The following is an 11,850-nucleotide window of genomic DNA, read 5'->3' on the forward strand; positions in this document are numbered from 1 at the left end:
TCACTCTCACTCCATGACCGTCACACTGATCCCCTCACACTCACCCCATCACCGTCAAACTGACCACTCCCACTCACTCCATCACCGTCACACTCACTCCATCACTGACACATTGACCCCCTCACACTCACTCCATCATCTTCACACTAACTGCCTCACACTCACTTCATCATCTTCACCCTGACCCCCTCACAATCACTCCATCACTGTCCCACTGAACTCGCTCATACTAATTTCATGACCATCACACTGACCTCCTCGCACTCATTCCATCACCGACGCTCTGACCCCCCCACACTCAGTCCATTATCCTCACACTGAGCCCCTCACACTCACTTCATCATTGTCACCCTGACCCCCTCACATTCACTCCAGCACCCTCAACCTGACCACCTCACACTCACTCCATCACCTTCACCCTGACCTCCTCACACTCAATCCATCACCATCAAGTTGACCCCTCACACTCACTCCATCACCCATACCCTGACTCCCTCACTCACTCCATCACCCTCACCCTGACCCCATCACACTAACTCCATCACTGCCACCCGAATCCCTTCACATTCACTCCATCACCAACACACTGACCCCCTCACACTCAGTGCTTCACTGTCACACTGACCCCTCAAACTCACTTCATCACACTGACCCCCTCAGACCCACTCCATCTCCAACACACTGACCCCCTCACACTCACTCGATCACCGTCACCCTGACCCCCTCACACTCATTCAGTCAATGTCACACTACCCCTTCACACTTACTGCATCACAGCCACCCTGGTCCCCTCACAATCACTCAATCACCGTCACAGTGACCCCCTCACACTCACTCCTTCATGGTCACACATAACACTCACTATCACTCCATCATTCTCTCCTTGACCCACTCACTCTCACTCCATCATCGTCACACACATTCCCTCTCAATCACTCCATCACCGAGATACTGACCCCCTCACACTCACTCCATCACCGTCACCCTGACCCCCTCACTCTCACTCCATCGCCATCACCGTGACCCCCTCACACTGACACCATCACCGTCACCCTGACCCCCTCACACTCATTCCATCACTGTCACACTTACCCCCACACACTCACTCCATCACCCTCACCCTGACCCCTTACACTTAATCCATCTCTGCTACCCTAACCCCTTCACACTCACTCCGTCACCATCACCCTGACCCCCTCACATTCACGCCATCACCGTCACCCTGACGTCCTCACACTCACTCCATCACAGTCACACTGGTCCATTCACTCTCACTCCATCACTGTCACACTGACCCCCTCACACTCATTCCATCGCCATCACACTGACCCCATCACACTCACTCCATCACCCTCAGTCTTACCCTTTACAGTTAATCCTTCACTGCCACCCTAACCCCCTCACACTCAAGCCATCACCGTCATCCTGACATCCTCACACTCACTCCATCACAGTCTCGTTGCTCCCCTGTTTGTATGTGGGGTGCCGTGATCGTATAGTAGTTGGTGGTCTGCAGTATGGCGGCAACCACCTCGCTTCGAATCCGAGTCACTGCAGTAATTGCTCTATGTGTCCCAGTCTTTTGTGAAACACAAAGGAATAGTTGTTTTAAAGTCTTGATTTTCTCCAAGGTGGTTTTTTTTCCTTCAAGCTCTACTCGCTCACATCTCTGTTTCATATGTCAGAATTCAAATCCACCCGTTCTCAGAGATTTCTTCTATCCTAAGATCACTTACAGAGCTTTCCATCCCATACCCCCATTTCATTAATTTGGAGATGCCGGTGTTGGACTATGGTGTACAAAGTTAAAAAGCACCCAACACCAGGTTATGGTGTTACAGTTTTAATTGAAGCACTAGCTTTCGGAGCGCTGCTCTTTCATCATGTAGTTGTGGAGTCATTTCCTATTTCATTCAGGCACTGCAGAATCTAACACTGACTCTCATATTGATACCGATCAGTCTGTGTGGCTGCAGTCACTGTTACTGGGTGAACGTGCCCCAACCCCACCATCGGGACCTGCAGACCATTTGATCCATTTGGTTACCGCTGTTGAGAGATAAATACTCTTGTAGCAGCTTTTACCGACATGGACCAGAGATTATTGGTGGGGGGTGGGGGGGTCAAGCTCAGGAAAATGGCACAGGACAGTATCGGGGGAAAGCGACTTCATTGGATAAGATCAGTTTCACAGCTTTTCTGCAATGGCCGAGCGCTATTACCACCAACCACTGAACTGTTAATTCAGACACCAGGGACCCAGGTTTAAATTCGACCATGCTAGGTGGTAGAATTGGGATACAATAAATATCTGGAATTATGAATGTAATAACTCCTATATATCCATGTTCAATTGTTGAAATAAACAAAACCATTTGACGTCCTTTAAGGAATGGAACTGCCATTCTTACCTGCTCGGGCCTCCATGTGACTCCAAACTCACTACAATATGGTTGAGTCTCAGCTGCCTGCTGTGCAATTAGGGATAGCAATAAATGCTGCCGAACCAGCGACGCCCTCATACTGTAACAGAATAGAAAAAAAAAACGTTCATTCAGCTCTTGCTGGATTACTGTGTGCAGTTGTGCAATTCACAGTACAGCATGGATGTGATGGTTAGTGTCCCCTCCTGTCACAGGGCTCAATTCTCCGCTGAGGGCATCGTAACGGTTTTAAATCTGTCGCTCTGTTCCCCACTGAGGTTATTTATGCCTGGCCTTCCATTCTCGATTGGATATGTCACAGGAAGGACAGTGCTGTCTGAATCAGCTGGGGAAGGACTGCAGCTCCTGGAGAGAGACAGTGTCAGTGAATGTGCAAACATGTAACTTCTGCAAACTGCACATTGTGTTTGTGTTGCAATGAAAACCATTATATAGCGTTGTTCCTGACTGATGTGTTTATTTAAAGCAGGAATCTGAGGAAGAAAACAAAGTAAACCCATTCAGATTTGAGTGCAGAAACATTTCCAGCAGCTTTGTGTACAATGAGGTTGTACAGCGTAGAACCGCATTTGGATGCATTGAATTCGGGTTGGTGGGTGCGGCTTGCTTTCACTCGGTGGAGTTACCAGTGTGTAAAGCCATAACACATGATACAGATAGTGTTCAATGTGATGGTACATCTGCTCAGTGGTTCGCACTGCTGCTAAGTCTGTAGGTTAGGTTGATTAGGTTGAGTACCCTCTTCAATACCAGAATATTTATTTCCTTCACTGCAAAGGCACAATTGCAGCAGAGTGCACCAACTACACGATGCACTGGAGTGGGTCGTTTGGGAATTTTTAACAGAACCTTCAAAGTTCAACAGTTGTACTGACTATAAGGACAAGCTTAGAAGATGCAACGAAACGCCGCCATTTGCAAGTTCCCTTCCAAGGCCCACAGTATCCTGACCTGGAAATGAATCAGTGATAAACTCATTGAGTGGTGAAACAGTCTTGATGGGCAAAGTTGCATACTTCAACCCTCCATCTTTTATCTTGACATTTAATAAATGTTGATTAATGCAGAGACCAGACTTGTTCGCAGTCTTTTAGCTATTCACTAAACAGGTGGTTGCTAAAGTTCTAATATCATCCACAGCCTGTGGTCAATAACAGCACATATCCAAAAACCCTCTCAATAATCTGATCCCCTTCAAGATGAAAGCAGTGTTGGAGAAGCACAGCAGTTCCGGCAGTATCTGAGGAAAAATCAACATTTCGGGCAGAAACCCATCATCATGAATGAGACTGGGAGCCGATGGGGTGGAGTGTTAAATGGGAGGATGTGGGTCTGGGGAGAAGATATCTGAGAGTGTAGTAGCTGGACGGAGGATTGGGTGAAGACACTGTGTAAGGGAAGAGGGTGGAGGGAATGTAGGGAATGAAAATACAGAGGTGGGACAGGTCCGGACGATGGTGCCAAACTGGAAGTTTAGAGCTGTAGTAAGATGGAGGAGTAGGAATGAGGAAACTGATGAAGTCCACATTGAGGAAGAAGATGAAACGTTCTTCCTCCAGGCGTCGGGTGGTGAGGGAGTGGCGATTGAGGTAGCCCAGGGCCTGCATGTCCTCGGGAGAGTGGGAGGGGGAGTTGAAATATTTGGCCATGGGTGAGTGGAGTTGATTCTTGCAGGTGTCCTGGAAATGTACTCTGAAGTGTTCTGTCAGAAGACATCTGGTGTCCCTAATTTAGAGACGACCGCATCTGGAGCAGCAGACACAACAAATGACATGCGTGGAAGTGCAGGTGAACCTTTGATGGATGTGGAACGCCTCCATTGGAGCCTTGGTGAGAGGTGAGGGGGAAGATGTGGGTGCAGGTTTTGCAATTCCTGCGGTGGCATAGGAAGGTGCTGGGAGCGAATTGGGTTCATTGCAGGGCTTGAACATGACTAGGCAGTGACGGAGGGAAAGGTGTTTGAGGAAATCGGATAGGTTTGGGGAGGGAAATATATCCCTGATGGTGCGGTCATTTTAGAGGTGGCGAAAATGTCGGCAGATGATGTCATTTATGTAGATGTTGGTGGAATGCAATGTGAGGACATTCCTCTGTTCTTGTTCCGTCCTTGTTGTGTTTGGAGATGTGGGGTTCATGGATGGAGGTGCGGGACATGAATGAGATGCGTTAGAGGGCATCTTCAAACACATGGGAGAGGAAGTTCGGGTCTTTAAAGATGGAGGCCTTCTGGTGTGTTCTATGGTGGAACTGGTCCTCTGGGCGCAGATGCAGCTGAGGCAGAGGGTAGCATTTGTGCATGAGGTGGGGTGGGAGAAGACGTAATCCACACATCTGTGGGTGACAGTGGGTTTGTAAAAAATATCAGTAACACTGACCTACAGGGATATTTTGCCTCCCCACCCCTATCCATTTTCCACAAGACCTTCCCTCCACGACTATCTAGTCAAGTTCACGCCCTCCAATTACCCCTCTCCCCTCCCAGCCCCTTCCTCTGCCACCACAGGAATTGCAAAACCTGCACCAACAATACCCCACTTCCGCCCAATGCCCCAAATAAGTCGTTCACATCCATCAACGCTTCACCTGTACTTCCACACATGTCATTTATTGCATCCATTGCTCCCGATGCAGTCTCCTCTCCAGTGGGCCACCAGACACCTTCTCGCAGCGCGCTTTAGAGAACATCTCCAGGACACCGGCAACAATCAACCCCAACACCCCGTGACTGAACACTTCACCTCCCCCCCACCCACCCCGCCACTCTCCAGAGGACATACAGGTCCTGGGCCGCCTCCACCGCCACTCAATTACCACACGATGCCTGGAGGAACAAACCCTCATCTTCTGCCTCATGACACTTCTACCCCATGGCATCAATGTGGATTTCACCAGTTTCCTAATGTTCCCCCGCCCCCACCTTACGCTAGTTCCAACCCTCCAGCTTGGCACTCTCAACTGTCTGTGCTTTTTCAGCACCACTCTAATCTTGACTCTGATCTCCAGCAGCTACAATACGCACGTCCGTCCAACGAATTCCCCTGTCCATTGATCTTCAGCTATCATGAATGTTCACTCCAAGATCTCTTTGTCTGTCTACACCACACAGAAAAGTCACTCTTATTGTTTCTTCTCCCAATTTCTTTCACACTCATTGATCTGGATTCAATTCTATTCGCCATTTTTCCTTTCGATCTCATTGATACATCCCTGAAGTTTCTGACATTCTTCGTCATAGTCAACTACACGACCAATTGTTGCATCAGCAAACTTCTTAAATTTTGGCTCCTACTACTAAGTCTGAATCATTGGTTTACATAGGAAAACAGTGGAACTCCACTGGAAACACGCATCCAAACAGGATTCATTGCTGGTTGGGATTAACAGCTGCAATAACAGTCATTTGTAAACTTACTGTTGACTCTCTCAGTTGGTCGCCTTAGGGATCACTTCTCACATATGGGAGTGGTGAATGACCTGTGTGCATTGTGACTGAGCAAGTGAGTTTACACCTCAGCGGGTAATTGAATCCCTTCCTGCAGTCACCCCACGGCCCTGACTTCTTGGCGTTGCGGATATCCTTGTGTCTATTTAGTTTGACAATCAGTTGAATTCGAGTCCACACAGACACGATTCCCATTTCGCCTGTTCTCCATGTATTTTTATTTTTCCTTATTCTCCCACGGAATGCGGCTATCATTGGTCTGAAGAACATTTGTTGTTCATTCTAATTCACCTTGAACTGAGTCAGAGAGCATTCATGGGTGAACCGCATTGTTGTGGGTTTGGAGTCACATGTTGACAGGACTCGTTATGGTCGGCAGATTTCCCTTTCGAAGGGACATGAATAAATGAGTTTGCAGCAATATAAAGTTATTGTCTCTGTTCATGAGATTGCATGTATGTTCCAGATTTTACTCATCGAACTTAATTAACAGCAGCTGTCACGTTCCAGTCTCCAAAGATGACTAGCCCAATAGATCGCCGCTGCACACACATCTCCCTACTGCATTTCTCCATTCAAAGAATGACATTGTCAAATCAGATTATCCCAAATGGAGAGAGAATAGGACGCGTTTCTGTGTTGGAATGGAAGTAATGTATGCTGGATTGGAGTGTTTACTGGAGCAAGAGACTGATGTGGAGATGATGTGAGCAAAGGCAGTTCATACTGACAAAGTAACAAAATACCGCTTTGATGAGGAAAGTCTCTTAGAATGCTTTCAATACATTGACCTCTCTCTTAAGGCTCCAGCACACTTCCTCTGAGCCAATCCTCAGTGCGGGTTCATGCTGCTGCTGAATCTTAACAACATAATAAATTGAGACAAATATGCGCTTCCACCTCGCATTTGACCAGAAGCACTCCCAGCCGCAGCATTTCACGTGCTTGGATAAATAGACAAAGTCTTTTCCCTAGGGTCGGGGAGTCCAGAACTAGAGGGCATAGATTTAGTTTGAGAAGGGAAAGATATAAAAGAGACCTAAGGGGTAATTTTTGCATACAGACGGTGGTGCATGTATGGAATAAGCTGCCAGAGGAAGTGGTGGAGGCTGGTACAATTGCAACATTTCAAATGCATTTGGTTGGTTATATGTATAGGAAGGATTTGGAGGGATATCAGTAGGATGCTGGCAGGTGTAACTAGATTGATTTGGGATATCTGGTCGGCATGGACGGGTTGGACTGAAAAGTCTGTTTCCGTGCCATACATCTCTATAACTCTATTACTCTATGCCCGTGCCTTTACCAATCATGTCACTAGTGCCACAGAGTAGTTTCACGTGCTCATTTCCACCCCCGGTTTGGTATTCGTGGCTGCGCCGCAAAGTTTGTCTGATTCTGGTTCTCGGATCTAGGGTTATGTGACTGACTGCAGCAATGGGTACTTCCTTGTGTTGGGAAGTTGGTGAAACTCAACCGTGTTAAAACTCATTGTTATTGAAACATACATTGCACCAATATCCCGCACTAGCCCCTGAACCTTTTTGTTTCTAGAAATCTATCAAACTCAGTCTTGAACTTACTGTACTCGATGGAACCACCACAGCGTCTGGGGATATCGAATTTAATGATTCAGCGAAATCTGATTTCCCACATGTCTGCTCTTACTCGCCTAATATTCCTGTTATACATCTGCTACTCTTCCTAACATATCCTCTGTCACTCTAATTATTGCTGTTTATAAACGTGTGTCTCTGCATGACTTAGTGATGGTTTAAATGTTAGAATATTCTGCATTGTGGCCGCAGTAAGCTCGTTCGAATCCGAGTCACTGCATTTTACTCCTTTTGACTCATGCTGAAGAAACACAGAAAGGAATTAGTTGATTTTACATGAAAGCATTCTCAGAGATTATGATTTTTTCCCATCAAACCCCTCTCTCTCTCACATCTTGCGAGTCATATATCAGTATTCAGACTCACCCATTCTCGGAGAATTCCCTCCCGCCTGCAATCACTTACCTCCTTTAAGTTCCCCCCTGCCATATCACTTACAATCACTTTCACATTGACCTCCTTCAGTCTGTGCTGCTCCGCTCATTGTTGCTGGGTGACCATGCCCAAGTCTCACCATCGGGATCTTCAAACCAGTTGATCCATTTTGATACTGCGAATGTGAAATCAATCCTCATGTCGCAGTCTTTACTGGCATGGACCAGCGAATATTGAAACATCAGGCTCAGGAAAAAGGCACAGGGCAGCATTGAGGAAAAGAAACTTTATTCAAAAAACGCCAGTTTCTGTGGACGTCTGCGTCATTTATTTCACTTGTTCATTCCGCTCTAGCGAGACAATTGCGTGTAGTTATGCGATTCACATTAAAGCAGGGATGCGACAGAACTGGAAACGATGCAGGGGAGATTTGCCAGGATATTGTCTGAGATGAATAAGAGAGATTGGACAATCTGGAGTTGTTTTTCTTAGCGCAGAGGAGATTGAGGGGGCATGATAAAGATGTAAAAAGTACTGATGGATATGGGTAGCATAGACTGAAATACATGTTTCACTTTGATGGAGATGTCGATCACGGGAGGCCATGGATTTAAGGTCAGAGGCGGAAAGGTTAGAGTGAATCGTTGAAAAAAATTTTTCAAACAGTGTGTGGTTGAAATCTGGAACACAGTGTATGCAAGGATCAAAGAGGCAGAAATCCACAATATTTCTGAAGTATTCAGATGTGAATTTGTGATGCCAAGACATACAAGGCTATGGGTCAAGTGATTTAAAAAGGAATAAGGGTAGTTAAGCGATTGTTATTTTGCAATACAGATATTCCATTCCAAGTATGGGTTATTAATACCTGTCCTTCTATTCTCGAAGGGACATGTCGCAGGAAGAAGTATGCTGTCTGAATCAACGTGGGGGAGTACTACTGCTCCCGCGGAAACAGAGTGACTTTGACAGTGCAAACACGTGACTTCTGCAAACTGTAACTAGTGTCGTTGTTGGAATGAAAATCATTAGACACATTTTCTCCATAGTGAGGTGTTTACTTCTAGCAGGTAGCTCAGGAAGATATACATTCTACTGCCCATTCCCCACTTGCCCATACCGCTGAATACCGGCACTATGCAAGACAATTTCTCTCTGAATACCATCGTCCAATCCTCCTTGACCCCCAGCACTTCCCCATATGGTGCAATTCCACGAAATCCAAGAATGGAAAATGCTGCATGTTTATGATATCTCTCCTCACTGTGTCAGGTTCCAGTAATTTATCAGCCCATCACTCAATTTAGCAAACTGCATTTCCTGCTCACAACGTGATCTCATCTCGAATGGGTACAGCAAAACAGAGCGTGTGTCAAACATGAATACACCTACGTTCTGTCTGCAAGCATGAAAAAACCCTGAGCTTTCAGATTTCTGTCACTGCAACGTCCCACTGTGTTCCCATGCCTCCACTTCAGTTTGGTCTGCTGCAGTGCTCCCACATAACACAGCGCGAGCTGGAAGAGTGGCACGTCATTTCCTACTGAGAGACCATGCAATCTTCAGTACCCAACATCAAGTTCAATCATTTTAGACCCTGTGCAACTTCTGTCACGCTCCTGCCCCATCTACACATACCATTAGTTCCAAAGGTGGATCATTTGGCTGGAAAATCTCTCCCCAGATGCACTAGACCTGCTGGTTTGGTTCAGGTATTTCTGATTTTCTTTGGATAATTTTGTTCTGTTCTGATGGCCAGCCTTCAGGAAACGTGTGTTTGCACGGGAGCGTGGTCACAGGAGATTTACCAACGTGGAACCGGAGCTCGACCATTCCCCCTGCGAAGATAAGCGAATGTGAAGGCTGCAGATGCTGGGCTCAGAGTCGAGAGAGTAGTGCTGGAAAAGCACAGCACGTCAGACAGCATCTGAGGAGCAGGAGAATCGATGTTTCGGGCACAAGCCACCGCCATTGCATTACCAGCCGATGCCTGGAGGAAGAACATCTCATATTCCACCTTAGCATACTGCACCCACACGGGATAAATGTGTATTTCAACAGTTTCCTCGTTTCACCACCCCCCACCCCACCCCCCACCACTCCCACCCCCCACATTATCCAAGTACCAAGCCTCCAACTAGGCACTGATCTCTGGACCCGTCCATTAATGACGTCTCTGAACTATCGCATTCTCCGTCACATTCATCCACCTATCACTTTCCCAGCTACCTGACCACCTACCCCTTTCTCCTCTCTCAACTCCGACTCAAAAGTCTCAGTCCAGATGAAGGGATTATGACCTACACATCGATTCTCCTGCTCCTCTGATGCTGCCTCACCTTCTGTGCTTTTAAAGCACTACACTCTCGCCACTGAAAAGATAGATGAGTTCGACTGGGGCTCTTTATCTGAGAGTGGAGAAAGCTGAGAAAGGAATTAATTAACGTGCACAGGAAGGGGATAGATACGTGTGACAGGAGTAAACTTTTTATGGGAAGGGTAAATAACCAGGGATATAGATGAAAAGCTAGCGAGAGGATGTTCATGGAAGGTTTAGGAAGAATAATTGCATCATGAGAGTTTGTCTTGAATTCACTGTTTGAACATACAAACACTTCAGGTGTATTTAGCCGAACATTTGAGGAGCTAGAGCATGCACGGATAAGGACCAGATACTGGAAAGTGGGGCGAGGATAAACAGGTATTTATTGAAAACTTGAAAACCCTAACTTTGAATGCAGTAAAATGGAGGCTAGCGCAGCTCTTTGGCGCAATGAAAGACGTGTTAGACCTCTACTGCATTGTTAAGATAGCGATTCAAAGTTTGTGGGGTGAGACCCACCAGAATCGGAGTTTTGTTCAGACCTCAGCTGAATCAATGATTGTCCTGTTGATTCATCATCTGTTCCCATCGTCTGGATTTCTCGTTCCTGCTACTGACCAGAGAAGTATCCTCACTTTTTTGGTGGTGAGTTTTGAGAAAATCATATCATTTTAAACGTTATCTACCAGGAATCAGCTGCTCATTCACAAAACCCACAGCAGATGCCCACAGTCTCTAAACACATTTATCTCCTACAGTTGCACAGTGTTTCGATTTATTCAGTGTCTCTTTCCCTTTAGACTACAGGTTGACGTGAGTGGGATGGGAAAAGACATTGACGTGTTCTGTCAGCCATAATGATGTCAAATGGCGGGGTAGCTCTGGTGGGTGAAATTGCCCCCTCCTATTCCTCTCTGTCGGTGCTGTTTCTGACAGAGGGTTTTAGACAATAGACAATAGGTGCAGGAGTAGGTCATTCTGCCCTTCGAGCCTGCACCACCATTCAATATGATCATGGTTGATCTTCCTTAATCAGTATCCTGTTCCTCCCTTATCTCCATAACCCTTGATTCCACAATCCTTGAGAGCTCTATCCAACTCTTTCTTCAATGAATCCAGAGACTGGGCGTCCACTGCCCTATGGGCATTCCACACAGCTAACAATCTCTGGGTGAAGAAGTTTCTCCTCATCTCTGTCCTAAATGGTCTACCCCGTAAATTTAAGCTGTGTCCTCTGGTTCAGCACTCTCCCATCAGCGGAAACATGTTTCCTGCCTCCAGAGTGTCCACTCCTTTAATAATCTTATATGTCTCAATCAGATCCCCTCTCAGTCTTCTAAACTCAAGAGTATACAAGCACAGTCGCTCCAGTCTTTCAGAATAAGGTAGTCTCGCCATTCCAGGAATTGACGTCTTGAACTTACGCAGCACTCCCTCAATAGCCAGAATGTCTTTCCTCAAGTTTGGATGCCAGAACAGCACACAGTACTCCAGGTGTGGTCTCACCAGGGCCCTGTACAGCTGCCGAAAAACCTCTTTGCTTCTATACTCAATCGCTCTTATTATGAAGGCCAGCATGCTATTAGCCTTCTTCACTACCTGCTGTACCTGCATGCTTACCTTCATTGCCTGGTGTACAAGAACACCCAG

This window comes from Chiloscyllium punctatum, chromosome 21, assembly GCF_047496795.1.
Source record: "Chiloscyllium punctatum isolate Juve2018m chromosome 21, sChiPun1.3, whole genome shotgun sequence".
NCBI classification, from domain to species: Eukaryota; Metazoa; Chordata; class Chondrichthyes; order Orectolobiformes; family Hemiscylliidae; genus Chiloscyllium; species Chiloscyllium punctatum.